General features: G+C 41.4%; 1 protein-coding gene across 12 annotated transcripts in view; it reads right to left on the bottom strand.

The window, feature by feature from the left end:
- bltp1 (bridge-like lipid transfer protein family member 1) overlaps positions 1 to 16,020 on the bottom strand; it is a 434,366-nt gene that overhangs the window by 409,545 nt on the left and 8,801 nt on the right. For 9 of the 12 annotated variants that reach the window (XM_043674037.2, XM_087980108.1, XM_087980107.1 and 6 more), the window contains one exon: positions 4,590 to 4,735. The exons of 2 other annotated variants lie outside the window; for them this stretch is intronic. The gene's annotated coding sequence lies outside the window, so the exon portion shown is untranslated. Of the gene's footprint in view, positions 1 to 344; positions 446 to 4,589; positions 4,736 to 16,020 lie in introns of all 12 variants that reach the window. One more of the 12 variants, XM_087980103.1, reaches the window with a different exon arrangement.

Raw genomic sequence — 16,020 nt, forward strand, 5'->3', positions numbered from 1 at the left:
AACTCCTGTGTTCAATACTCTGGCCAATAAAAGAAAGCAATATAAATTGGGAATTGTAAGTATTCAGAAGGACTTGGCTGCCCCTGAACATTAAGGTCAGAAAGCTAGCATGCATGCATTTAAGAATTTAATACAAAGGGATTTGCAAATACAATAATAAAGTCTTATTATAATTGTATAATGTCATGGAGACAACAGATTTAATATATTTTGAGGACGTCATCTTGAAATTCATATTGTGGATACTTTGCTCGAGTTTTCGAAAAGGTCAATGAAAGAACACAAACTAATTTTAACAAACCATTTTTTGGTAGACTTAAGTCTTGTGATAACAGCTTGCTTACCGGAAACATCCTGCCAGATTAGAGTTTCTACTTTAGATGTCGTTTGGAGGAGTTGGGGAGAGGTCTGCTGAAAAAAGGTTCCCAATTCAGCTTTCCTTTTTCTGGAAAAAGAAACCTTTTTGTGGGTCCAGTGTGGTGACTGTAGCTCTAATCAAACTGCTTTTGCAGGAGAATCCTCCAGAAGGGTTTGCTGATATTTCTCAAACAGCAGCACTTGCAAAGTCCCCAAAGCCACTATATCTTCATGTTAGCATTTTTTGATAAAATCTGTACCAGAATGTCCACCTGACTACCATCTGGACACCTCAAATCTTATCTTTTTACCTTCACATCCAAAGTGTTGTTTAAAATGAATCTTTGCAAATATAATTTTTTTTTTTGCTTTTGCATATACTTTGGGCCACGGAAGATTAAACAGTTATATATCACATTACAGTGTGTTAACCATAGAGTTTTATTATTTTAAGTCTAATGTAGACAAGGCATACAATTGGTAATAACAGGAATTGGGTAAAACAACTAAATTTACATCAACACCCATGGTGTAGTGTCAGTAGAGAAAGCCTCCCAGCCTCAAGCATCTGAAATACATTGTAATGTTTCCTTAAAAGGGAAGGAAAAGCCTAACCTGTTCCTATTTAAGTTTTCAAAATGTTATGTCAACAGTAAATCATACGATCACACAACAATAATACCTAAATTAAGAATTCCCAAAGTGATTCAGCAATGTTTGCAAAAGAATGCACTGTATTTCAAAAGCAGAAGTACTAGGTGGCACCAGAAAGAAAACTGCAAGGGAATAAAGAGTTCAAGGAAGGAGCTGTGATCAGCACAATATAAAAAAGTTGGGTGGGAGAATGAGATTTAATGCACTGTTAAATAGATGCACACGAACAGAGGAACCTGGGACTTATGGGCAAAGTTCTCTGAAGGTAGTATGATATAATAATAATAGTTAATAAATAATCAAGAACTGAAATGGTTTTATCCATCCATTCATGGGACATGGGGGTCACTGACTTGGTCAGCATTTATTCCCATTCCCAACTGTCATGGAGAAGGTGGTGATGAGCTGCCACATTTAACCACTGCAATCCATTTGGCTTAGATACACCAACAATGTGACTATGGAGGGGGTTCCAGGATTTTGATCCAGCAACACTGAGGTAACAGCCATACATTTGCAAATCAGGATCATTGTTGGTTTTGAGGGGAACGTACAAGTCGACGTGTTCCCATGCATTTGCTACCCTTTTATGCGATAGGCATAGTGAGATTGCAAAATGGTATCTAAGCAGTGCTGGTGACTTGTTGCAGTGCATTTTGTAAATGATACGCATCACTGCTACTGTACATCCATGGTGGATGGAGTGAATGTTAAAGGTAGAGTGTAACAACATGCAGCAAGATGGCAGCAAAGTAACACGCTCCTGCCGGAGCTCCTCTGCTCCACCTGTTCTCTTTTTTCTCTCCCCTTAACCTGGAGCAGCAGCAGAGAGACCCAGGTCAGTGCATGGGGGAGCAGCTCCAGATCAGCATGCGGGAGGCGCGAAAATTACCTTGCAGCAGCTGAGTGCCAGTACAGAGCAGACTGGAGCTCCGAATGGAGCAGGGATAGCTGTTGAACTGGGGTCAGATGTAGGCAGTCAGACCATGTGCTGAGGCTCTGAGCTGAGCTGCTACAATGTAACGTTTATTGGAAACTTGTTTACCTGATTGTAATGTCAGTCCTCTAATGATGCCTTCTTTCTAACTTATTTTTTAAACTCTGTAAAGTAATGCAACTACTTTTTATTTCTCTTTAGTATCCAAGTTTTGTACCTTGGTACTCATACCTAAGACGGTGCCATTAGAGTTAGACATTGTAAAAGCTTTTCATTATACTTTTAAATGAAGCAGATGTGACACTACAGGATATTTTATTCTATTCAAACAAGATGTTGGCTTGTTCTATATTGTGAAGCCTCTTGATATTATTGAAACTGCACCATCCAAGAATAATGCAACAAAATTCCAATCTTTGACCTGACCACAAGATCACAGTATTTTTATGGTTGGCCCAGTTCAGTTTCTGGTCAACTGTAATCCTCTGGAGGGATTCGACCAAAGCAATGCCATTGAATATCAATTGACAATAGTTGTATTCTCTTGCTGGAGACAACTATTGCCTAACAATTGTATAACACAAATGTAATATACCACTCAACAGCCCAAAGCGGACAGTTCTCCAGGTCTAGCAGCATTTGGACATGGACAGTTTCAGTACCTGAGGAGTCATGAATGGTACTGAACATTACTGAATGCACAATAAACCTTCCTATCGCACACCTGAATGGAGGGGCGGACATTGATGAAGCTGAAGATGGTTGGGCCTAGAACACTATTCTGAGGAACTCGCATAGTTATGTCATGTGGCTGGGATGAACTCCAATAACCAAAACTATCTTCCTTTATTCTAGGTATGTCTCAAACTAATGACCAGCTTTCTCCCTATTCCCATCAACTCTTGTTTTGCTCGGGTATCTTGATGGTCAATTAGAATAACTTGGTCAAGTATGGAACTAGCGCAGCTACACTCACCTCACTTTTGGAGTTCAGCTCTTTTGCCCAGATTTAAACTAAGGCTGTAAATCAAGTCAGAAGCAAGTTAGTCCTGGGTACCCAAATGTGAAAACAAAAAAGTTGTGTTGAATCTTTATAAAGCTCTGGTTAGGTCACAACTAGAATTCTGCATCCAGTTGTCACCAAACTTTAGGAAGAACATGAGAATCCTTGAAAGGGTACACATGAGTTGACCAGATGATTACAGGCGTGCGGGATTTAAGCAAGTTTTGAGAAGATTTGTAGCTCAGGTTGCAGTTCTGGATGCAAGTTTGCTTGCTGAGCTGGAAGATTTGTTTTCAGACGTTTCATCACCATAGTAGGTAACCACTCTGAGAAAAAGAACAGGAAATGACATCACCCCAGGTTATGACATCATCAACCCAAGGAAACCTAAATATAAATAAAAAGAAGGCCATACCACTAGTGCTTCACTGGAGGTTCACTGATGATGTTACCTAGTATGGTGATGAAACATCTGAAAACAAACCTTCCAGCTCAGCGAGCAAACTTACATCCATGAGGGATTTTATTTACAAGGTTAGGGTGGGAGATGCTGGATCGTTCTCCTTTGAGTTTGGGTGATTATATCAAGATTATGATAGGTTGAAACAAGATAGAAGAAAACCTTTTTTTAAAATTAGCCAATGGCAAAAGGGCTAAAGACAGAGATTTTTAGACTAGTCAAGAGATGCAAGGTGATAAAAGGAATAATATTTTGAAGCACCAAATTGTAATGACCTTGAATTCACTGTCAGAGGACCATGGAAGCAAAGATGAACAATTATATTGAAAAGAAATTGGATGGGCACTAAAAGAAAATGAGTTTCCAAGGTCACAGGAATAGAACAGATAAGTGATACAAATGGAATTGCTCTATAGGGAACTGGAATGAGCTCAATAGGCGAAATAGCATTTTCTGTGCCATAATTTCTCAATGTTTATAAAACAAACAAGAAACAACAATCACATTGTAGAAGAAAATACGAAAATGAGACAGCATGGTGGCACAGTGGTTAGGACTGCTGCCTCACAGCACCAGGGACCCAGGTTCAATTTCAACCTTGGGCAACTGCTGGTGTGGGGTTTGCACATTCTGTATGGGTTTCCACTGGTTGCTCTGGTTTCCTACCACAGTCCAAAAATGTGCAGGTTAGGTGGATTGGCCATGCTACATTGCCTGGAGTGTCCAGGAATGGGCAGGTTAGGTGGATTAGCCATGGGAAATGGCCTGCTTTTACACTGTATGGATTCTATGATTTCATAAGAGGTTCGTTAGATGCTTTGGTAATTTGTCAATTTTATTGCTACTGTGCTTCCATGGAAAATTGGCTGCAGATGGTTTTCCAGCGCAAGCAACTTGAGGATGGTACCACTTTCTACAAAGCTCTTGCAGAAAATAACACTCCACAGTTATAGCAGCTATTATGGCATTGCTTTATGGTTGATTTAATATTTGGTTAGATTTGTTCACAAAGCATTCTCACAGCGAATGTTAACTGGACTGTTCATTTCAATTTTACATCTCACTGCCCACGTCATATTAATTTAAACTAAAAATGTGACAATGCTTTCAGGTAAAATGTTTATTTAAACAAGAATGTTTAAATACTTTATACGGCGAACACTTGGGGTTCTACGCACCGATCGCAGCCTTGGGCAGTCCAGAGAATCTTGCTATAGGTCTGGTCGGGCCTCAATGTTGGGTATCCACAAGGTTGGGTCGGGCATTGAGTCCACATTGGGTCCACTCTTACTGCGTAGGGCTACCAATCGACATTTGGGTCGGCCTTCGAGAAACAAACAAGCGGCTGGTTACTTAGTTGTCATGATCACAGTTCCAGCATCTGCAGTCAAAGTCTTTTGGTTCGCGCAGTCGGGAGCTCCAGGAAATCCTGGTCTTCGTCGGGTCAGATCCAGTCAGTTGTTTCCGGAGGTCAAGAGATCACCAGACCTGCAAGTAGATTTAAATTGCTGCTTCACCTGGAAGGTGTATTTTGGCCTTGGATAATGAGGAGGGAGAAGGTAAATAGGCAGATGTTACACTTTCTGTGATTGTATGGGAAGGTGTGGTTGAGGTATGGGAAGGTGTGGTTGAGGTATGGGGAGGTGCTGGAAGTGAACCAGAGTATTCAGGAAGAACAGTCCCTGTGGAAGGATAACATTCTCATTCAAATACTGAAAGGCTCTTTACAATTTGCATATCAATATGTCAAAACAGCTTTGCATTCTGAAAACAACTACCTTCAAGACCAAGGGGAGTGTAAATAACAAATGTCACAAAAGTCAAGATTTTTTTTGTCAAAAGTAATGGCAGAGCAACACAACAGGAACTTATTTTTATATAGCATTTTTATAAAGCATTATAAAATACCAAGACATTTCTCAGGAATGTTAGCAAACAAAATTTGAAACAAATTATTTATGGAGATATTAAAACAAATAACCAAAGATATCATCAGGACAATACTTTTCAAGGGAAATAATAAAAGAGAAAAGAGAAAGAAATAAAGAGGGAATTCCAAATTTGAGTCTCGACAGCTGAAGGCACTATTCTTGATGGCAGAAAGACTAAAATAAGGTAACCTCATTCTCACCAATCTAGATATTGCATCTGCTGTAACAGTATTGGCAAGAGTTACAACTATATCCTAATGAATATCAAGTACTGTTTCCACAGAAAGGACAACCTCAAGCAAGCGGTGATAAGACTTGGAACAGATCCAGCAAGCCAAATCTGCATTTGAGGTGCTGTGAGCCATCACAGCAACAGAATTGTACAACTATCATCTGCAACCTCATGACACAACACTTCCCTTACTTTATCATTGCCATCAAACCAGAGGACCAAGCTAATGAAGAATATGGGTAGGCATCGTAGGTCCAGAACCAGTCATATATAGAAATGAGGTACCAAACTGGTCAAGTTACAATGCAAGGCCGTGATCAAAAGCAGAAACCGTAAATGACAGAAAAACTAAGCTTGACAAATCTAATGAATCAGATCAAAACCCTGAAATCCTGCCACATTCAGTTGTGAATACTGGTGGACAAACAAAGTAACTGGAGAAGGTAGGTCCAAAAATACCTTCATCCACAAATGAAGTTTGCAGCACATCTGTGTAAAAGACAAGGCTGAATCATTTGAAAACTCATCTGCCAAGAGGTTGAGTGTGTAATCCATCTTGGCCTCTTCCTGACATTCCCAGCATCAGATTCCAAATCTTTAAACAATAAATTCACTCCATGCAATATGAAGAAATATAGATGCATACCAAGTGGAGGACACAATATTGCAATGGCAATGGGACCCAATAACATTGCAATTAGAGCACAGAAGAGCTGTGCTCCAGAATAAGATGTGCATATATTCAAGCCGGTCCATCACCAGCTACTGCACAATGTGGCAATTGCCTAGCTACATCAAGACAAATCAATTCTGACCAATTACAACCCATTGTCTCATCAGCAAAAGACTCTAACAGCACTACGAATGTACCTACAGGATACATACTGCAACAGGGGAAGAAGGTAGCTCATCATCTTTGTATAAAGGAGGTTAGTATCTGAAAAGTTAACTGGCACCACGAGTTAGGGTCTGCCCATCAGGTTATAAAATGACACTTCTTGAGAGGAGCTAACCAATTGTTTCTAAATTGTGTACTAGAATATTTCTTTTGAACAGTGGTTAGTGTCCTCACCTATCATGCAGGAGACCCAGATTCAATTCTCGAGTAGGGGGTTTACAACTTTCATCACCGCCATGGCCTGGGCTCAATCCCCAGTCAGAGAATAGGAGTTCTGCTTTGTTCATTAATCATGGTGTCATGCGTTTCTGATCGATCAGTGGTTAGCACTGCTGCCTCACAGCACCAGGGACCTGGGTTTGATTCTAGCTTCAGGCTGTGGAGTTTGCATGGGTTTCCTCTAATTTCCTTCCACAGTCCAAAGATGTGCAGGTTAAGTGGATTGGCCATACTAGGTTGCCTATAGTGTTCAGTGATGTGTAGGTTATGTGCATTAATCAGGGATAAATGTAGAGTAATAGGATCGGGGAATGGGTCTGGGTGGGTTACTCTTCTGAGTGTCGGTACGGACTTGTTGGGCCAAATGGCCTGTTTCCATACTGTAGGATTCTATGATTCTATAATATTTCAGTTTCTGTAGTGTGCAAGTATATCTTAAGGAAATGTTTACCAAAGTATAGTCGTACAAGGAAAAACGGAAATTGCTGGAGAAACACAGCAAGTTTGGCAGCACCCGCAGAGAGTAAACAGAGTTAATGTTGAGCTCAATGATCCTTCTTTAGACCTATCTGATTACAATACTCCTGACTTATGCTTTGTGGACAGGTATTGTAGAGAAAGGTGGGTGAGTTACTTCAAACAGAATTTCCAACCTCTGATCTGCTCGTGACCACAGTATTCCTACAGCTGTTGCATTCAAATCTGGTTAATGGTAACCCTCAGGATGCTGACAGTGGAAAATTCAGTTATGGCAATGCTATTGAATGTCAAGGAGCAATGGTGGCTTTGCCAGGCATTTCTGTTACTTCATACTTATGGCACTACTTTGAGATATTTCAACAATGATGTCCTAGGGGTGGTGTACTGATCTCCAACATGCACAACCACAACACTTTCCTTTGTGTAAGGAAAGATTCCAACAGTGGAGAGGTTTGCCCTGATTGTTATTGACTCCAGTTTTGCCAGATCTCGTAGATTCTATACTTGATTTAATGTTGCCTCAGTGTCAACAGCAATCACTCAACTCATTATGGAGTTCAGCTCTTTTGTCCAGATTGAAACTATGGTTGTAATGAGGTCAGGAACCACGTGGCTGTGGTGGAACACAAACAGAGTGTCAGAACACAGGTTAACCTTTTGCACATGCTGCCTGACAGCACTGTCAATAACTTCTTCCACCATTTTGATGACAATAAGGGGCGTGCTGCCACACCAACACTCCGTCCACCCCTTTCTACGACCACCTTTTGCTCCAAGTGTTGCAGAGTCCACAGAAGTTGCATCAGACTGTTCAGCCACCTATGGACTCACCTTGAGAATGGAAGAGAATCCAGCGAGAGACCGTCAGTGATGATCAGGCTGGGTGAATCGAATTGGCTAAATACTGGTACCTGTAATGCTGAAAACCTCAGGGGAAGGTAGATATGGTCATTCACTCGGCTCTTCTGGCTGAAGATGGATGCAAGTGCTTCAACCTTGTCTTTTGCACTGATATGTTGGGCTCCCCCATCATTGAGGATAAGGAAATTTCAGGAGCATACTCCAGCTGTTAGTTGTTTAATTGTGCACCACTATCCTCACTGGATGTGGCAGGACTGCAAAACTTAGATCCAATTCATTGGTTATGGAATGGCTTTAGCCCTCTCTACTGCATGCTGCTTCTACTTTTTACATACAAGTCATTCCATGTCATAGGCTCACCGTGTTAACATCTTTTTAAGTATGTTTGGTGCTGCTCTTGGCATGTCTCCTATATTCTTCATTGAACCAGAGTTGATCTTCCAGGTTGACGGGAATGCTAGAAGGGGGACTTAAACACCATGAGATTATAGATTGTGGTTGAATACAATTTTGCTGCTACTGATGGCTGACAACACCTCATGGGCAGTCAGTTTTGAACTGCTGGATTTTTTTTAAAGTCTATTATTAACCATAAAAGACTAATGCATCTGCAGTAGGTGGACTGGTAAGGACAAGTTCAAGTATAATTTTCCCTCTGCACCTACTGCAAGCCTACTCTAACATGGCTGTGGTGGAATACAAAGAGCGTCAGAGCACAGGTTAATCTTTTGCACATGCTGCCTGACTTGGCCAAGTCAGTTGGTAGTGGTGCTAACGAGCCACTCTTAGTGATAGACACTGAAGTCCCCTACCTAGAGCACATTCTATGCAACTCTCAAATGTTTGTTCAAGTGATATCCAACATGAAACAGTACTGAGGAGGAAGGGTAGTAGATGTTAAATCAACAGCAAGTTTCCTTGTCTATGCTTTGCCGGATGCCATGAGACTTCATGAGTTCTGGAGTCAATGTTGAGAACTCCCAGAGAACTCTTTCCTGACTCTACAGTGTTGCTACTTCTGATGGCTCTGTCCGCCCAGTGGACACAGCAGAGCCAGGAACGGTGACGACATCTGATACATTGAGAGACTGACTGACAGGTGTTGCTTGACTAGTCTATGGGTTGGCTCTCCAAAATTTGGTGCTGTTGGAAACTGCAGTCTCTTGAAAACTTAAATTGTTCTAGTACTTTCTATGTAGCATGTGACCTCACACAGTAGTTGCTATAGCAATTACTTCCTTTTTCTAGATATAAAAAATTCCTAATCCGAAGATGAAAGTAAGACGACAAAGAATACCACCAACACCACTCAAGTGCAAAGCTGAAACAAATAATTATCTGGCACCATTATCAATACATTGTTTAAGAAATGGTGTGTTTTTCCCCACCCAAACAGAATGAAAACTGACCTTTAGATGAAGGTGAGCAAGGGGAGACAGTTACTCTGATATCTTGAGTAATTGTCCCATGCTCATAGGCTAAAAGTGCACAGCATAGATTGCCATCCCAAACTCAGACACACATCAACAAGTATTCAGAGTCAAAGTCCTTGCAGAGGTCAATCCTTGCCAGGGAAACGCTGTTTCCATCAGGTGAAAGATAACCAGATGAGACTCAGGGAAGACCTAGTGAATAATTCCTTGACATTTTGGTTAGACAGTAAGGATATTGTCTTCATGGCTTTACATCAATACAGTCCATACCAACTGCTATTCATCCTCTGGCATCACTGATTTGTCACAGGTTGCATAATGTCTTTTTACTCATTCCGAAAGGATTTTCACAGAGTTTATTAAATTTGTTGAGAAGCAGCAATTTAGTTATAATGCATATTTCAATTAAAGGCTACTCTACCTCTCAGGTCTGCTTCACCAGTTAATAATAGCATGGCTGATTTGGTTTTGGCCTCAATTCTGCACTCTAACCTTCCCCAAATAAACCTTAGCTCCCTTGCTAGTCAAGGATCAATCAATCTACCCTCATCTTAAAATTGTTCGATGACTGTTTCTACCACACTGTAGACAATTGCAAAGACCTTCAACCTTCTGAAGGAAGACGACAAAAGATTCATAAATTCAGGAAAGAGGTTGGCTATGTGCATATCAGATGCTAAGTATAATTGGATAATCAGGGTTGATACAAATTATTCTGGTCACAACCTGTGCCTCACTGAGTGTGTGGTCAACACTGAAATTACTGAAGGCAGAGTACAAAAGATGACACTTGCTAATGTGGGATACAGAAAAGACAGGAGAGACAATGCTGGGATGGGGGCATTTGGAGTCATACAGTCATAGAGATGTACAGCATGGAAACAGACCCTTCAGTCCAACCCGTCCATGCTAACCAGATATTCCAACCCAATCTAGTCCCACCTGCCAGCACCTGGCCCATATCCCTCCAAACCCTTCCTATTCATATACCCATCCAAATGCCTCTTAAATATTGCAATTGTACCAGCCTCCATCACTTCCTCTGGCAGCTAATTCCATACACGTACCACCCTCTGCGTGAAAAAGTCGCCCCTTGGGTCACTTTTATATCTTTCACCTCTCACCCTAAACCTATGCCCTCTAGTTCTGGACTCCCCAACCCCAGGAAAAAGACTTTGTCTATTTATCCTATTTATGCCTCTCATAATAAGGTCACCCCTCAGCCTCCGACGCTCCAGGGAAAACAGTCCCAGCCTATTCAGCCTCTCCCTATAGCTCAAGTTTTTTGGGAGTAATAGTTGTTTGTAGTTATGAGAGAGTAGTTTTTGTATACATAATTCTTCAACTCGGAGTCTTTATTTACTTGTGCTCGGTGCTTTGTAAGCAGGGTTCTCCCACCCAGGGGTTCAAGGGTCTCTGAAAGGGGATATGGCTAAGTGTCTTATTAAATGGTGCACTTGGAACATCAAGGGAAGTCATTCGTCTGTTAAAAGGATAAAAATGCTTTCTAGCCTTAAGATGGAAAGGGTTGATATTGCTTTGATGCTGGGAACCCATCTTAATGATGGGGGAACACCTGAAATTACAACAGAGGGGATTATGACCGGGTATTCTTTTCATCCTCTACTACTAAAAGTAGGGGAGTGGCAGTACTTATCCAGAAAAATCTTCTGATCACATTATTGAAGCAGGTGAAAGGTGAGCAGGGACGGTTTGTAATATTTAAAGCCCTGATACATGGGGAGGAATATGGCATTTTAAATGTCTACTGTCCTCCGGCACATTCCCTCAAATTTTTGATTAGTGCTTTCTCTAAGCTGAATGCCTTTGGAACACGGCACATTATTATTGGGGGGGGGGGGATGTTAATTGTCTTTCGGATCCAACAATGGGACAGGATGCCTAGTGGACCCCCAATTATTTCTTTGCAGGCCAAGCAGGTGGCTGCAAGGAATTGGGGCTGGTGGACATTTGGAGATATCTTCACCCTACCAGCAGGGACTTCACCTTTTTTTCAAACCAACATAAATATCACATGAGGATTGATCTTTTTCTGGCTCCCTCAGCCCTTTTGGAATTAATTATGGCTTGTAAAATTGGAAATATAGCTATCTCTGATCACGCGGCAGTATATTTGGAGCTTAAGGCTAAGAGTGAGGGGCTAGGTTTGCGGCACTGGCATTTGGACCCTTTTCTCCTTAAGGGTCTTTTTGAAGGAGTTTCAGGAATTCTTGACTGACTATCAACTCAGGCACGGCTCGTAGTCCGTCTATGCTATGGGAGATCGCTAAGGCCTTTGCTAGGGGATTAGCTACTTCCTATTCGGCTAGCTGGAAACGACAGACAGGAGAACAGCAGCATCTACTTGAGACGTAGTTGAAAGCCACTGAGGTGCCACATTTTGCACAGCTTTCAGTGACTAAGCTACAGCGGATCACGGCTTTCCGAGCTGCCTTAAAATCAATACTTACACAAAATGCAGAGAAAGGACTTGCCTTTGCTAAACAAAGGCTGTTCGAATATGGGAATAGGCCAAGGAAGTATTAGTATACCTGACTAGGAAAAAGCGTGCTCCCAATCCATTATAGTAGCATCTCAACTTACGAACTTAATCCGTTCCGGGACCCGGTTCGCGAACCGAAAAGTTTGCGAACTGAATCAATTTTCCCATTGTTCGGATATTCAAAGCGCACATAGCAAAGCAGAACAATGAGAATGAAACCACAGGCTTTTGGCATTCGTACCTTGAATTTCGTACGTACGATGAAGCAAAATTTTACATACAATCCTGTTCGTAAACCAATTTGTGAACAGGGTCGTTCATATGTACTGCGATCCGAGACAGCGCCGGTGTCCTTACCAAAAGAATTAATGAGGTTTTTCGGAGCTTTTACTCTGAATTGTATCGGTTTGAAGGTTGCGAGGACAGGAGGGCTAAAATGGAGGCCTTTTTTAAGAACCTGGACCGCTTGGAACAGGCTTCTCTCCTTAATGCCTCCTTGACAGTTCAGGAAATTCAGAAGGCAGCTAGGCAACTTCAGAGTGGGAAGGTACCTGACCCTGATGATCTCCCAGATGAGCTTTATAAGGAGTTTATAAGGATTCTGTCAGGGCCAATGTTGGAGATGTACAATTACTCCTACACGTATGAATGCTTACCACCATCTTTGAGAGAAGCTAGTATTTCCTTAATTCTTAAGAAGGGGAAGGTTCCTGAGGATTGAGGCCCTTCTCTCTATTAAATTCAGATTTCAAGATTCTGTCCAAGATCCTGGCGCTGAGATTGGAAAAGGTGTTGCCCCATATTATTAAAGAGGACCAAAAAGGCTTTATAAAAAGGTTGCTAAATATGATCCAAGTTTGTCAGCAACGATCGGTTCAGGGGTTGGTGATTTCCTTAGATGCACAGAAAGCATTTGGCCGGGTGGAATGGCCATATCTTTATGTCTTAGAACGGTTAGGGTTGGGTAGGGTCTTTGCAAGGTGGGTGGAGGTTTTATATCGTCATCCTCTGGCAGCGATCATCACCAACAGGGTGAAGTCTGGGAATTTTAGGATTGGTAGGGGTAGTCAAGGCTGCCCCCTTTTACTGTTGTTGTTTACGTTGGTGATAGAACCGTTGGCAGAGGCCATTCCTCAGAATGTCCACATAACCGTGCCAGAAGTGGGATCGAGGGCACACAAGATTACGCTGTATGCGGATGAATGTCCTTCTGTTTTTATCGAACCCGATGACCTCCCTATCCCATTTGATACAATGTATCAATTCATTTGGGGCTATTTCAGGATATAAGATCAACTTTGCAAAATCCGAGGCTATGCATTTAGGGAACCTCAAAGATGTGGCAGAAGTTGAAGGTGGCCTAAGTTCCCTTTTAAATGGTAATGGGCAGGGTTCCGATACCTAGGAATTTTAACTCCCAAGTTTGATCTGTCATTTCGGACTAACTTTGCTCACTTGCTCTACAATATTAGGTGGGATCTCCAGAGATGGGAGGCTCTTCCAATTTCATGGTTGGGCCGAATATCTCTCGTTAAGATGAATGTTCTTCCTCTTTTGCTTTATCCCATGCATATGCTCCCTGTAATGTTTCCCAGGTCAACGCTGCGGAAACTTACGGGATGGTTTGGTTCCTTTGTCTGGCGTCGTGGGCGGCCCTCATCAAACTTACAAAATTGCAGTTGCCTCAAGGAGGGGGAAGAAGTTGATTTCCCAGACATCAGGAGGTATCAATCGAGTTCCCTGCTGTCCTTTGTCTGTGATTGGGTAGGTAACGATCCGAACTCAATATGGCTGGATATCGAGGCCTCCCAAGCAAAGTGCCCTCTCATTAACCTGTTGTTCATGGATAAGACGAGCACAATTATGGACCACTGCCGGAACCCCATTGTCATTAGTATGGTCAAGGCATGGACGGTGATGTATCAGAGTGAGGGTTGCTTATCCAAGGCTTCGCCACTTACGCCCATAGTTGGTATGCCAGGGTTCCAGCCAGGGATGATGGAGTCGGGGTTCAAACTATGGACAGCGAGAGAAGTTTCCAGTTTGGGAGACTTGTTTGAGGGGAAGTTTATTATGTCTTTTGAGCAACTGAGCTGCAAATACGGGCTGCCCATTATTTTCAGGTTAGGGATTTCATCCAGAAGAAGACTATGCTTCTCACTAAGCGCTATAAGCCTGATACAAAGAGGTTGTTGCTACGTTCCACAAGCACTCTTGCGGTTAGTGCCCTCTATTGCCTATTGGGTGGCAGGGCCTGACAGGATATTAACCTATTATGTAAGGTCTGGGAGCAAGAGCTTGGAGTGAAGATCTCTTCTGAAACATGGGAGAACATATGGCAGAACATATGGTTCATCTGGCATCGGACCGTCTAGAGAAGTTTTAAAAATGCGCATCTCCAATGTGCCCCAAATGTAAAATAAGCGTAGGTACTCTTACCATTGCTTCTGGACATGCCACAGGCTCCGTGTTTATTGGAGTGCTGCAGCAGGAGAGATAAGGAGGGTATTGAGGACTGGAGTTAAAGTAGACATGATATCTCTCCTCTTAGGTCTACTGAATTTACTATCTTTGGATGGGCATGGGAATAAACTATTTAATATTCTTGCATACTGTGCATGGAAGAATATTATGAACTGGGTGCCTGAGAATCTGCTGGGCTTGCTGGGATGGCGGAAATTAATTATGTAGCACATTCCCTTGGATATTTTTTTTACAAACATGGTGCACCACACAACAGACCATTTTTATATGACATGGCAGACCTACTTGAGTTATTTGGATATAGATTTGACGGCTATCTTAACTAGGGCATTTGTTTAAGCAGGATGGTTAGGTTTCTCGAGCCCTGGGCCCTGGAGGGGGGACTCCTGAGTTAATACAGGTATATATACAATGCTCCTGTTCTTTTGTTTGGGAGCTTTGTGCTGAGCATAGCTGTTTTGTATTTTGTGGGGGTTTTTTTGTGTTTTCTTTTGCTTTTCTTTCTTTTCTTTGATCTATTAGTTATTTACTTATTTATTGGTGTTGCTTTGCACAGTGTTAGGGTTTGTTTTGTATTATAGGGCAGGTCAGTAGTTAATAGACAGTTGTATTGTAATTTGTGGGGTTTTTCCTCTGTTATACTGATATTTGTTATTGATTCTATTTTTCAATAATTTTATGTTTGCAATGTTAAAAACATTTGCTAATAAATATATTTGCAAAAAAAAATCACACAAAAAAAATAGAAAATGGCTTGGATTCTGAGGACCATCCAAAATGCATTTATTGGAAATTAATATGAATAGGAAGGGTTTAAAGAGAGATATCGGCCAAATGCTGACAAATGGGACTAAATTAATTTAGGATATCTGGTCGGCATGGATAGTTGGACCGAAGGGTCTGTTTCCATGTTGTACAGCTGTATGACTCTATGCTGCATAGACATGATCATGGCCAAATCAAGGTGGTTACATGTTGAAACGTATCAGGAGATAAATAATAACATGAGAAAAAGTTAGATTGAACAGAGTTACGATAAGATTTATACAAGTTGGGTTGAATCAGGACCAAACTGATGTCCAAGCTTCAGACAGGTAAGTGAAATCAGAGGTTATTAAATCAGGCAGTGTGTTTATTTATCTATTTTCAATATTTTAAATCTTTTCTGATGTTATATTGGAACAGCTACCATGGTGTCTAATTTTCACATAGACCATCTACTGATGAGTCCCATGTGAATAACTATTGATAGACTTGCATCAAACAGGCAAAAGACCATTAAAATTGAAAACCTTTTTGCATGAAAATAAGTTTTATCGATTCAAATTAATTAAACATTAACTTCAAAGACTAGCGAGCTATACAACAGAAAGTTAATTAATTCTCCAGCTATCACTGCCAGGAGATCAAAAACAGTAGCGAGAAATCAGCATTCAGTTTCCAACCATCAATAAGATAAAGCCCTCGAGGTACTCTGATAGGTGAGGCAGCTTAAGATTGTGGAGTACTGTATATCCTTTAGTCACAGTATCTACTGGCTTTCACATGAATAATAATGAATGGTTCAT

This window comes from Chiloscyllium plagiosum, unplaced genomic scaffold (assembly GCF_037043375.1).
Source record: "Chiloscyllium plagiosum isolate Xiang-an unplaced genomic scaffold, Cpla_swu_hap1 HiC_scaffold_36, whole genome shotgun sequence".
NCBI classification, from domain to species: domain Eukaryota; kingdom Metazoa; phylum Chordata; class Chondrichthyes; order Orectolobiformes; family Hemiscylliidae; genus Chiloscyllium; species Chiloscyllium plagiosum.